The 15,031-nt window shown below is 29.1% G+C and overlaps 1 long non-coding RNA gene across 2 annotated transcripts in view; it reads right to left on the bottom strand.

The window, feature by feature from the left end:
- Positions 1-15,031, bottom strand: part of LOC136089494 (uncharacterized) — a 50,273-nt gene that overhangs the window by 4,476 nt on the left and 30,766 nt on the right. The window contains exon 3 of one of the 2 annotated variants that reach the window (XR_010643105.1): positions 9,466-9,746. The exons of the other annotated variant lie outside the window; for it this stretch is intronic. This is a non-coding gene — a long non-coding RNA (uncharacterized LOC136089494). Of the gene's footprint in view, positions 1-9,465; positions 9,747-15,031 lie in introns of those variants that run through there. 2 annotated transcript variants of the gene reach the window in all.

Below are 15,031 nucleotides of genomic sequence, written 5' to 3'. Positions count from 1 at the left end.
ACAGTATTTATACTACAGTAGTTATACTACAGTGGTTATACTACAGTAGTTATACTACAGTAGTTATACTACAGTAGTTATACTACAGTAGTTATACTACAGTAGTTATACTACAGTATTTATACTAAAGTAGTTATACTACAGTAGTTATACTACAGTAGTTATACTACAGTAGTTATACTACGGTAGTTATACTACAGTAGTTATACTACAGTAGTTATACTACAGTAGTTATACTACAGTAGTTATACTACAGTAGTTTTACTACAGTAGTTATACTACAGTTGTTGTACTACAGTAATTGTACAACAGTACTACAGTAATTGTACAACATTAGTTATTATACTGCAGTAGTTAACTCAAGCCTCATGAGAGGGGGTGCAGTCTGTGCGCCGCATTAGGGCCCATAAGAGTTTAGGGGCCCATGAATAATATATATAAATATATAATTTATTGTAACAAAGTACCAAGTCTGTTCCAAGGTATGTATTGTTTCCAAATATGCCTTACCTATAACTGAAGGCTAGCCAGCGAGTTCCAAATGGCGGAATCGATGTAACATGATACCAGATCATGAAGAGAGTAATGAGCATAGATAATGGCATGAATTAGAACGATGTCTTTCAATGCAAGACGGTATTGATAATTTTATTGAATTATCAATTAAAGCGGAATCGGAAAAATGGTACCAAATTTTGAGAAGAATTATTGTTATTATCTTTTTCTTAGGAGAACGTAGCCTTGCTTTTTATGGGCCTTCGCAACGCATAAGTGACTCAAATAATTGGAAATTTTTTCTTTAGACTCCATTCTAAAGGAACACGTTTTAAAAGTAGCTGAGTCACTAAAAAAGGGCGATAGATTGCAATTACGATACCTCTCAAAATAAGTTTATTGCAGAATATTCTGATCATGTTAAGTTATGTAAAGCCGTTAAATATGCTCTCAAAAATATCACTTAAAAGTTCAAATCTGCTCTCAAAAACATCTCTATCAAGAAAATGATTTCCTCATAGACACAATTATTGAAAACGGCAATAATAAAAGTAATTATGTTAAAATAACCAAAAACTATTTAGACCGCGTTTCAATAAATACTACATCTAAACAATTAGATGAGCAGTTTCTTAAACTACTTAAGATACCTATTATTGACCGTAAACATCAAAGAGAATTTAGAAAACAAAACATCAGAGTTATATTTATTTCAGCTCCCAATTTAAACATACATACATACAATGCAGCAACAAAACAAAACTACCACCGAAGTCAAATCCGGGTGTTTACGAGCTTAAATGCTCATGCAGAAATTTATATATTGGTGAGACCAAAAAGAAAAAAATTTCAAGATGCGGAACACCAAAGAGCCTGTAAAAATCAAAAATGGTTGAGTTCAGGAGCCACGGAACATTCTACAATATGCCGCGGTACTTGTAACTGACTGAATCCTAAGACCTTGGCAGTCATTCTGGAATACAGGGTAAGAAAAGTTAGAGAAACCCTGGAGATATATAAAGCAATAGTTCGACACAATAAAGATATTAGGCAAACTGTACAAAAATTTAACTGACGTCACTATTATATTATTTGATTGGGTTTTATATTTTACGCTTTTTAATATCTTCCTCTTTAAACGATTTATGTTATTTTGTAACGCTTTTTCTTTTTTCATTACCTGATGACGCTGACCACAATAGGTCAGCGAAATATCGTTAATATATCATTATATCAAAATATATTTAAAAAATAATAAACGCTGCCTTTTTTATTGAAATTAATTTATATATTTATAAACATTTCTTATAACAAGAAATGACTTTTAATAATATATAAATATATATATATGTAAATATATATATATATATATATATATATATATATATATATATATATATATATATATATATATATATATATATATATATATATATATATATATATATTAAACATCTTCACTTTCACAAATGCTGCCAACAACCTCTATTAGAGTTGAAATTTACTGGAAGAAAAAAGACGAAGTTTATAAAGCTAGATAACGATTAAAAGATTAACCCCGACCCTGACAGACAATTTAAAAGATCGCAAATTATATGAGTTAGGAAAACGAGATAAAAGAAGCAAATTCGAAAAAAACTGATATTCGAGGAAAAAAAACAAGAACAAAAAAAAAATTTTAGAGCATTGAGGAGAAAAGACAGTAAAAGGGTGAGACTTTGAATGACGAGTATCACGAGAATGAATTTTAGCTAATTTCTCAAGAGCTAATTCTTTAGAAAGAAGATTATCTCTTAACAACACCGTTCATTATATTATTTATAGAAAAAAGAAAGAGAAGCAACATTACAACAATAAGACAATTGTTGAAAGTTGGCTGCAAGACCTGGTCTTACAATGCTTGCAATATTTAATTTTGCAATCGATTCGATATATGGTTTTCAAGAAAGATCTGAAGTATGAGTTATTCCTAAGACCAAAGGTAATTACTGAATCAAATTTAATACCGTTCATAAATATAAGAAGATATAGATTGTTGCAATAACTGAGTTAAAGTTCACCAGCCACTGAGAACTCCATGCTGTAGCAGAAGTGAGATCCTCTTCAAGCTTAAATGCCCTCTCCATGTAATCAGAGAGTATTGGCTTCTTATTTATGCAAGAATAAAGGGTAGTATCATCTGCAAACAATGCCTCCTTAGATGAGAGAAATTCTGAGAGATTGATAATGAAAATTAATACTATAGTATAGATAAAAGAGACAGGTGATCGAGTGAAGTACTGCTAAACGAAAGCACATAAAAGAATAGTCTGTGGATTCAAACCTAGTTTCCCTAGAAATGGGTGAATTCTTACGAAGATAAATGCCCAGGCTAATTATGTAGCTTCCTTTAGTTCGTCAAGACTCCAGTCTTTAAGAATTAAAGTAAGATGACTTTTAACAATAAATTTAAAAGATTAGAAAGCTGAACTTAATTTAGTCCACCAAAGAGCAAGCAAGTCTGGTAAACCTTGCAAGAGAAATTTGAATCAAAAAGACAAACAGTACTGATTACATTATCTATTAGTTCAATCAAATGGCTCAATACTATTAATAAACCCCAAGCCGTAATAAAAGGCTCAAAAAATGGTCTCGGCAATGCACACTAAAAGGACATCATCCATGCGCAACATGGCACTGTTAGGACTTTGATATTTAACAGCTGTCGATGGAATCGGCTCTCAAAGAGCTACCACAGAGTTCGAGAAACCTTAATATTAGCCTGTCTCAGAACTATAAACTGAATTTTAGAGCTGTACCCTCATTAGTAGATAATAGAATGAGTTGCATAGTCATGAAAACAGAGGTATCAGCAAATCCAGCATTCAACATCCTAAACTGAAAACATGTATTATGAATACATCTATCTCAGCCTAATGATAAATTTTATTGATGATATTTGTTTAAACACATTTTATTTTTAATATAAAACAATGTTTAAGATGTTGTTAAAACTAATTACGTTGTTTTCTATAAAGTTCAACGCAAAAATAATGATAAATCATATTGTATTTGGTTAGAACTTTAGGACTAATAACAACTTAATATAAACAAACCAGATGTAAATATTAAGGTAATGCTAACGAGGTATGCCAAATAAGTCTAATTGGCTGGAAAAGCTAACAAAGTTTCTTGACATTTTTAGCAAAAAGGGGACACTTAGGTATAACTTATTTGACTGGAAATGTCAATATTGAGGCAACCTTCATCTATATACTTATTAATTACGTACCTAATATATATATATATATATATATATATATATATATATATATATATATATATATATATATATATATATACATATATATATATATATATATATATATATATATATATATACATTCGATACACAAGTTCGATGCTTGATTAAATTTTTTACTTCTTCAACTAACGATCTTAATAAATAGATAATATAAAAGCAGTTTAGTAACGTAATATAAAAGCAGTTTAGTGATATAAAATCTATAAACAACTAAAATAGCATTTTTTGTTTCAAGAACTTTATATCTTAAGCATAACATCATCCCAAATTATTGCATGTTTACTTGATTTTATTTATTATTATAAATTACGCTTTTTATTTTATTATTATACAATTATTTTATAATTATACAGTTACGTTTAATAGCTTTAAAACAATCTCCTGAAACTTATCCTAGGTTTGGTATTATTAGTTATTTCTTTTACTACTAATATTTTGGTTTAAATAATCCCGAAATGTTTTGATATATAGTATTAATTTATATTTAACATGCAGTGCAGGTGGTAAGTGTTGCAAGGACACGCCCCTGACAAACGCGATAGTGCAGGTCTCGGGCTCTCCGAAACGTCATTGGTGATTACAGTGCATTCCTGAGGAGGGGGATCACCATTATCTATTACTTAATTCTGATATGTTTTTGTATGGTGCGATAATTTTAGCCATGGTTGCCATTAAAAAACCAGCGGATCTACATCGAATTGTTTACTCATAAATCATTGTTTTATCATTTGTTTAGGATAACTAGAACGTGAGTTATTGTTCACCCTATCCCTGAGTCCTAAAATTTTATTCCTCCGACAAAATAGCCTTTACATTCATTTATGATTCTCACCCAAATGACATCATCTACAATCTACTTTTATTTTCACATCTCTCAGGTTTACGTATCTGGACGGCTCCGTTGGTCACTTTTTGCGACCATTGTGTCGCATAAACAAACAAATTTATTCTTTGTGGCTGGTGAGCCCGAACTTCTTCCAATGTACACCACAACGACAAAACGGACATTGGGTTATCCCGCTGGATGTGGTTACGGCGCTCAATAACCTAATGACTACGCAGACACTCACGCACACGTTCATTCGGAAGCTCCACAGTGAACGTTGGATCAGCGCTCTCTGACTATGTGCTCGGATCTAAAATCTCACACCATTGCACATCATTCCACACCAGCACGGGGGCAGTAGCTCTTTTGGCTAAGAGTGATGGCTTGTGGACTACGGTGACCAATATGTGCATTCGAATAATTGAAATCCATTCTGTAGGTCTTACGTCTGGCTTTGATGTGCTAGCCCATAAGCGTAAGGAGTGAGAGAGTTTAGCTTTCTATTCACCCGATTTGAAAGTGAAAGAAAAAATAACGAGACCATACGAGACAACCAAATGGGACACACTAATGCACTACACCATCACGACTATAGACGTTCTATACACAGAGTGACTGGAGCGTTGGTTGTTTCTCCCCATGTCCCCTTATCGTATATTTTTCGTTTTTCTACTTCACAAAAGTCTTACCTCACATTTTATATTTTCTTATGATTTTTATCTTTTATTCAATGACACTATCTACAACCTGTTTTTATTTTCACAATTCGCAGGTCTACGTAACTGGACGGCTCCGTTGGTCACTTTTTGCAATCTTTGTGTCGCATAAACAATATGAAACTTATTATGTTGGTGCCGTGATAACCAATCAGAATTAAGTAGTGGATAATGTTGGGTATTATTGGTATATTTCATTAACTACTTATATTTTAATATAAATAACCCCGAAATGTTTTGATATATAACAATAATATATATTTAATATTATTTAATATATATATATATATATATATATATATATATATATATATATATATATATATATATATATATATATATATATATATATATATATATATATATATATATATATATATATATATATATACATATTTGGAATAATAAAAAGCAACTGGCTACAAATTTATTTTAAAAAAAATGAGTTTCTTATGATTCAACACATACAAAGTTAGAAACAGTAAGCTGTAGAGTTCATTAAGGCACTTTTCTAGGACTCTTGCTGTTACTGTTATGTTAATAATATCTATCCTCAAATAATTAAAAAACAACTAGAAGCATATATGTTTCTAGATGTGCTGGAAGATTTTACGATCAGCAATGTTAAAAACTTTTAACAAGCTGAGAGCATGATTTTTTTTAGCAAACTCGTCCAGAAATTGACTGGCTAAATTATTTATTGTATGATGACTTAAATGCCTTTTTCGGAAACCAAGTTGTTTGCTTAATAAGGTATAAATCTGTATTTTGATTGTATGAAATTATCGTCAGTTTGTATATAGGAACTAATCTGAACTTAATAATTAGTGTCTGAAAACACTAATTGCCATCCAAATTAATTTTTTAGATAAATAAAGACTTTTTATGAGAGAATTTAGAGTCTTGTTGTTCTTATGGATTGAATTGTAGCTATTACAACTTAGATAGCAACTTGCAAGTTTATAAAACCTTACAACATTAGCCTTACAACTTGCAAGTTGCATCTTTAAATTAATCAAAGTTATGCTGAAACGCATTAGAACGTACGTTTCCTGATTATGTCAACAGATTCGCAAAAGGTAGTTATGCTTTTTTATTTCCGGATTACTTATAGGCCTAGGGCTGTAAATCGAGGAGGACCTAATGTAGCGGTCACATAAAAATGCATTGCTGGAACGAAGCTTAACCAAAGTGTTGAAGTCACTTTCATTTTGATTGGTTACTGACCTCAAATCTGTTGTTTGTTTTTGTCGGGTCGGAAAGGTTTATTTTTTGTTCAATGGTCAACCGAGTCAATATCTTCTGTAAATTTTTTTCTCGGACGTATTTTTTGCTTGTTGCTTTGATATTTCCATGTTGCGACCGATTTCAAAGCATTATTGAGGTTCCCGTTTCTATCTTTAAATTTTTTTTTTCAATTTTCATGTAGATTGATCCTTTACTGCCTTCGCTACATCTGGAAAAGCACAATAATCGGCATGTTTTTGTAAGCAAGTAACGAAGTTTTCTCTTTTATTTTATTTTGTGCTTGTAAAAATGTAATGCTCATACGTTATATTTTTTCTTGAAAAATTAATCAAGTTTTTCACACATCATTGTATTGATTCTAACCGTTTCCTATAGCATTTTTTTATATTTTTATACATTTTTCATGCTAAATGCAATATTAATGCTTTTTTTGCAAATTTTCTGTAACTTCTGTTGCAATTACATACAACTCAAATTCTTGCATAACTCAATATACAAGAATGATCATGATCAAATTTTCTACGGTAACAAAAGTGACCATAAAATTGAAAAGGAAACTTAAATAGAATACTATATCTTTATTGATTTATTCGCAACGCCTGCCATACTACCAAGAAATAGATTTTAAAAACATGCAAAAAAAAGCTACCTAGCTCCCTGGAAAAAGAAAAGGTCGGAAAACCTATATTTTTTTAAGGTCTTGGTGCTGCAGCCTCATTAACCCCCGCTCCAATTGAAAAAATAGATTTTTAGAAATTATAACAAAATGTTTGATTTTAACCATTTACTTAAAACATTTTCACTGATTCTCATTTTGCGTTATTTAGTTTATGATTTTTAACTTTTAAACTGTCAAAAACATTTTATTTAACTTTTGTATTTCACTTTTTCATGAGAAGTTTAATGTTTATTATTTGTTAACTGTTATTTATACAACTAAAAACATTTATTTCATAAAACATTTCATTTAACTCATTTTGAAAATAATTAATACCTTCCTTTACTACCAAGAAAATAAGTATTCCAATGAAATGCATTTTTTCATTCAACCTCTTTTTCAAAAAATCAAAGAATTATATGTCATGTAAAACAATATTATACAGTTAAGTTAATTTGGCAACTTTGTTACTAAAGGTTCTGAATGCACACTTTGAGAAACATGGGTATAAAAACTCTGGAAGTTATGGCTTTGTACTTAAGTAGTTTTTAATTAATTTTTTCAAGAGTATTTTAATGATAAAATTTGTAAAACTATTTAAGTTATTAATACAATTTTAAACCTTTTCTATATTGGAAACAAGGTTGCTACTTTGATATTTGTTTGGTATGCAATTTAAATGCTAACAATAAAATTTTAATTCATAATAAATTATAATTTGTTAATAGGATTAATAGTAGTTTAAGTTTTGTAAAGATTTTAAACATGGTTGTTATCTTTTTAAAACTTGAACTATGTTCAAATAACGATTTCTAGACGAGATTAAAACGCGTTTATGATGATATCAAAGGCCTCAATTAAGTTTGTCATACACATTTTAAGGGATATTTTAAGTATTTTTTATGTTGATTGCTGTCTAGAAAGTTGTTCTCAATTATATGCTTGAGCATAGTCACAACATTTTGCCACCTTTCTTAAGAACAGGTTTTACGTTAGCTTCTATCCTGCAAGCAGGAGCAGCACCGTTACAGAAAGACTTTTTGTAGATTAGCGAGAAGAGCAGGGTTAACGCGGATCGGGTTTCTGAGAGGATGTACAAATGAAATCCTTCAATACCTGGCGCATGGCCTACTTTATACACGGCAGGATATGTTGAATAAATTGGCCGAAAATTGAAGGCAATTTTCAATTTATAAGTTTTCAAGTTTTAAGTTTAAATAAGTTTATATTAGACCGTGAGATTAGGCACATTTTCAAAAAAAATTTTTCGGCGATGTGTAATATAAGGTTTTTTTAAGCCAGTATCATACGTAGAAACAAAAAATAGATAGCGAACTCTCTCTTTTTTAGCTTATTGAGCTTTTGTGGTTCTAAATGGTTAGATCCGAACATATTTTAAACTAAAGTTATCATATCAAAACTAGTATACAACCTAGTTTTACAATGATGAACTTGAATCTGGTGCTATAATGTAGCCATAGGTAAAACTTATGCTTTAATCAAGGGTAAAAAGATGTTCCTAAAAATAGCAATACTTAAAAAAATTGATCTGATTTACAAAAAAAATTGATATGTAACCTGCCTGTATAGTAAGCAGCCTAAATCCTTTCATTTATTAAATCAACATAAACAAATTTTATTTTAGACAGCATGTCAATAATTATGAGCATAGATATTTTTAAAAGAGCATTAACAGATATTGCTCTTCAATGACAATTATATTAAACTAGTAATGATGCTTAACCAGTCAAACCTTAGAAAATCTTTGAGGGCATGAAAAGTAATGTTTACATTTGTCACATTAAATGTTAAACTTTTCATTCAACATTTTCTGCAATCAATGTAATTAAAACATAATAGATCTAGTGAATATTTTATAGAAAGACAGCAATAAAATAAAGGAGAAAATTTGTATAATTACTACATCGAATAATTCATAAATAGTATATTTTTTGTAAACTACACAGTTTACGAATTATATCTTTTATTTTTAATTTATCCTTTGGCATCCTAATCTGAACAACTGAGATAAAAAAATAATTAAAAAAAAAATTTACAAAAACTGTAAACATTTATTTGAGAAAATTCGTAAAAAAATTATTACTCGAAATTACTTAACAAATTCAAAAATAACACTAAGCGCATTTGGGAAATAACGAAGGAAATTACAGGAAAACAAAAATCATTCTTTCTGCCACAAATGATTAAAATTGATGATTAAATTTATTTGATGCCACAAATGATTAAAATTGATGATTAAATTTATTTGATGCCACAAATGATTAAAATTGATGATTAAATTTATTTGATGCCACAAATATATTTAAACTAATTGCTATATCACATGAGTAAATTTTTTACTGAAATAGGTTCTAAACTATCAAATAAGATCTCTATCACCAGAACCTTTTTTAGTGACTTCTTATTAAACTTGGATAAGTGCATCTGATGAGCTATCCTCTGATTTATCAATTGAAGAATTTGAAAAAGCGTCCGAATCTATTAAAAAAAAAAAAAAATTATGAGGACTAGACAAAAAAAGTAGAAACGCGGTTATAGATTGCTATAAGATGTTCTTTCAAAGTTTTTAGTGCCTCATTTAAACTAAGAACTTTTCCAAAACAAATAAAAATTGCAAAAGTTACACCTATTTATAAAGAGGGTGACCAATCCCAAATAATTAATTATTGCTCAACTTTTGTGCACTCTCTGTATTGTCAAAAATTCTAGTAAGAATTATGTGTAACAGAATATATAAACACCTTGACAAAAAATAACCTTCTCAATGTTAATCAATTTGGTTTTAAAAAACATTACTAAACAGAGCATGCAATTATTCAATTTGTAAATGAAATTTCAAAATTTTTTTAAACAATCTTATAAATAATCAAAAAAATATACCTAAGGTATCTTTATTGACCAATTGAAGCCCTACGATACCGTTGACCGTCACATCCTACTTGAAAAACTGAAATACTATGGTGTAAATAACCAATTGTTAAGGTAGTTTCGAAGTTAATTAACGAACCGAAAACAATTTGTTGTTGGTTATAACAAATATCGCAACAATTGTTTGAATATAACCTATGGAGCACTACAAAGTTCAATTCTCGGACCCCTCCTTGATACTAATTTATTAATTTCTAAGTGTGACATTAGCGTACTTTTTTCCACCGTAAATAAAGAATTTTTATCCCACTGGTTCAAATCTAATAAATTACCATCAAATACTGACAAAACTAAAAATAATAATCTTTTTCACTTGCTTAGGAAAACAAACTTTTACTTTCAAACTTGCCTCAAACCTTTATTGATGAAATTGAAATAAATAGAGACTCCGTGTTTAAATACTTAGGTGTTCTAGATAAAAACATTACTCGAAACCAGCATATTAACTATGTATGCACCAAAGACTTTAGAAAAATTGGGTTTTATACAAAGCTTGAACTTATCTCAAGAAAAAAACTCAAGAAAACTTACATTACTAATATTGCCTGGGGATGTACTAAAAAAAGCAAACTACGTCGTCTTTGTCATTTTCAGAAACGAGCAATTTGCATATTTAATTTTGATGATCATTTTCCTCATTGTATACCCCGTATTATTGAAACGAAAATTTTAAATATAATTAAATTCAACTTTTTGAAAGTTTATGCTTTGTTTACATGAGAAAAAACAATCGATCCTATTATGTCTATATTAGAGATGTGCCGGGTACCCGGTTCGGACCCGGGGACCTGGTAATTCGGCGGAATCGGCCATTTTATTGATGTACTCGGCACCGGGTATTCTCAAAATTATTTTTAACATTTAATTAATTTTGAGTGTTACTTTAAATTGTGTAGAAATATTATTACCCAGGTAAAAAATAGTGCTTCAACCTATAAACTTCTTGATAATTCCAGAAGTTGGTAATTCCTATTTACTAAATCTAGACGTGTCTCACTTAAATTTCGTTTTCGAAGGTATTTTCGCTATATTATATTGGAAAACGTTAATAGCAGACTATATTATTATATATGCAAAAAGACTTTTTAATTATTTAGAACGCTGATAACGCTTTTCGTTTGTCACAAACAAAAAATCATAAAAGAAACTAGAATGAAATACAGCAAAAAAGTGTCGTCTAATTTATTTTTTATTTGATTAAATTTTTTTTTATTCTTACTTTTTTTAATGGACTTGGTGCTGGGTACCCGGTTTCGAAACAGATTTTTACCACCGTTTACTATAGTTCACGGTTTCCGTTTTTACTCATGCCGACATTTTTATGCCCGTACATAAAACTCTCGGCAGTCAATGCATCTGCATAAATGTATTTATTATTTTACTTTTTTTTTTAATTTTTTTTATACATATATAATGGATTCTGAATTAACACACACTACATGCTATTTTGAACTTTTTAGAAGTGTTTTTATAAACAAGGAGGTAAACAAAATATTGAACATTTTCCAAAACTTAATAATAAGCCACTGAATTCCTGTAAAGTTGCTTAAAGCACCTTTATAAAAAAAAATAGTTAGTTGAACAATCAAACAAACTATATATTGCTACATGATACCCTTTCCAAAGCAAGTCTTGGAAGTGATTTTTGTCAAAAAGCTATCAATAAATGATTTAAATTTTGATAGTTTTGTAATGTAGACAAAAAAAAACTTATGTGATAAACTATAAAGTCTTAAGTGATCTTCAGGGTAAAAGTGATTTAAAAATGCTCTTGTAATTAGTGTTAATGTTTGTGTTGTAAATAAATTTTATAATTTATTGAACCAAATTGAACGTCGAACGTTTTTAAAGTTATTCTCCTCCCCATGGCGGAGAAGACCATTCAGTCGAGGAGGCTGTTTTAATTTTATTCCTCTATCAACTCTTTAACTCCAAAATACAAAAATTGACAATCAAGAATGCTGCACAAAAAAACAAGTTAAGTGAGGTACTAGCAAGAACGTGATGGGGTATCAAACTCGAAACTTCTCACTTATAAAGCAAGTGCTCTATCGCAACAACACTACCGCATTAAATACTGTATTTGACCATTATATTGTTTATAATGCTTTTGGATGTTTGGAGTTGTATATATATTCAGTGAAAATATTCACAGAATTAGAACAGAAAAAACAACAACTGCATACTTATAATTACAGTACTTAATTTATAGTTTATGATAAGTATGTTTATATGTTTATAATTCATTTATGTTTATATTATGATGTTTCCATATTATAGAAGTAATGTAACTTGGTATGATGTAGAATAATAATATTGTGATCCTTGTCAGTCGAGTGTTTGTCAGTCGAGTGATGTTACTAAGATGGGGTGTTACTAGCTCTTATCAATATTTAATAATAAATGAACTGGTAAAGTGTTTTTTTTTTAACTTATATATTTTTATTTCATAAGTTACCCTGTCAGCATCATCAACCAAATAAGAAAGGTGTTAATTTTTATATTTTAATTGAATTTTTGCGCATTTTTTGTGCAATTTTGTGCATATCTACTTTTTATTATACTCTTTTTTTTTTTTTTTTCTAAAATTATTTTCAGATATTCTACGATATCATGACTGATTAATTCAAGATCATTTTAAAAACCTATTAAGATTATTTTAAGAAGCTATTTGGATTTTAGGGATTTTTTAAGACTTTTAAGATTTTTAGGATTGTTATCAGGACTTAATTATTAAAGAGTTTTTATAATTTTAGTATTAGTAAATACATTATTTTTACAAATTATACTTTTTAAGTTTTTATAAAAGCTATTTATAACAATCTTAAATGTTATATATTTTATAAACTCAAACATAGTTTTTTTTTTATTTTGTAGTTGTCTTTATCATCACATTGCCTACTGTTGTCATTAGTTCGCCTTCTGTTAAAACATCGATTAATTTAGTAAATTATCATGTGAAATTTACTGTATTAATTTACATTTATTATGTAATAACATGTATTAGTCAAAAACAAACTGAAATTCTTCATATAGATACACATAATTCTGCTAACTGGTAACATTACAAAACCAGTTTTTAAGATTTATTATATTATTATTTTTCTTACAGCTATTTTATACTTCTATTTTATTTTATACTTCTATTTTATTTTATACTTCTATTTTATTTTATACTTCTATTTTGTTTTTGTCATTAAAAGTAATAATTTTTGCTCATAAAAATTTGTAGTTTTGTTTTTTTAACTTTGAAGTTTTAGAAACAAAATATTTTGAAATCCTCTCAATTTTTATTTCGGATATCTGAAAGTTGTTTATTAAAGGCTAATACTCTTTTTTATTTCCAGTAATTTCTAGGGTATTTCAAGGTTCTAACCTTGGTCTCGCTTTATTAATTATCTACTTAAGTAATTTAAACAACACAATTAAATCTAAAATGGTTATATTTACTGATGATTTTATTTACCGATAACTCAACTTTCTCTTTTCTTTTCTCTATTTAATTGCTTAAAAAAGACAGCCGATCTTGAATCTCACCTCGCTTTTGTAACAGATTGGGGCTTGCAGTGGCTTGTTAGTTTTAAATCAAACAAAACTCAGTTATTTACAACAACTGAGTGATTTAGAGAAGAATTTACAACAACCTCTTCTTAAAGTCTTTTTGAATTATCGTTTATTACTGACACCTCATGAAAACCATAAGTTGATTACAAAGTTAGCATGTTTACGTGCTTCTCTTTACGTGCTTGCATACCTTGCCGTACCTTACTCCTAATTCTATTCTCTACCTCTACAAATTTTTTATTTGTCCCTATATGGAATACTGTTTTCATATTTTAGCTGGTTCTTCTAATGATGTTCTTTCTCTTTTATACAAGGTCATTAAAACACATTCCAAACGTATTTTGACCTGCTTTATCTGCCAAGCTTGGCCATTTCTCCACTATCGTGAATTTGCATCTTCTTTTCTTTTCTACAAATACTATCATGATCACTGCTTAAAGGAACCATCATTACTTTAACCTTTAACCCTTTGCAGCTCTCTCCTATCTTCATATTTTTTTTTTACGTTTACAACTTAAAACTTTGCAAGTTTTCTGTCAACCGTTTCCTCGGTTTTTAACTCTATCTTTTATTTACTAGTAACTCCCAACTTAATAGTGTTTGTTTGCAGTCTTGTTTTGAGTGAATTAGAATACTTAAAAAAAATTTTTTTAGCCTTAATACAATTACAATGTTATAATTAATAAAATCATAATAATCATTGAAAGCATAACATATCTTATTATAATCAAATTACTTAATTATGTACCATTGTTTCACGTAATCAACTATTAACTATAACGGCCAAGAAATAGCATTATGTCATGAATGACATAATGCTATTTCTTGGCCGTACGTTATTTAAATTGCAATTCCGCCAGGTTTTACTTAAACCAACTCTATGGATTACATCATGACAACTACTTTAATTAATCCACCATGCAGCTTGGCTAGCTTTAAAACCAATTAAATTGGCCAGCTCGTTTAAACAGTTGATTATTCATAATGAGCGATGCCTGTTCTATTTGACGCCCGTCTTATTCGCGGATTCAGTTTAACAGGTCAGAGAAAAAAAAAATCATTCAAAGCACATTTTTTTTTCTTTTTTTTGATTTTTGCTAAGTTAAAAAATATATATAAAAATATATTATGGTTTGTTTTTTTTACTTAATTTATTAAAGCTTTGTTTATCGCAAACCTAGGTGCAGTAAGATTAAACCCAAATACCAAGGCATGCTCTGTAAAAGATGGTCGACGATATGCCATCACAATAACTAAAAAAGCGGCTTTCT

The sequence above is a fragment of the Hydra vulgaris genome, chromosome 13 (assembly GCF_038396675.1).
Source record: "Hydra vulgaris chromosome 13, alternate assembly HydraT2T_AEP".
NCBI classification, from domain to species: Eukaryota; Metazoa; Cnidaria; class Hydrozoa; order Anthoathecata; family Hydridae; genus Hydra; species Hydra vulgaris.
Note: the sequence above shows the minus strand (reverse complement) of the source record. Positions and strands in the feature narration are given on the sequence as shown.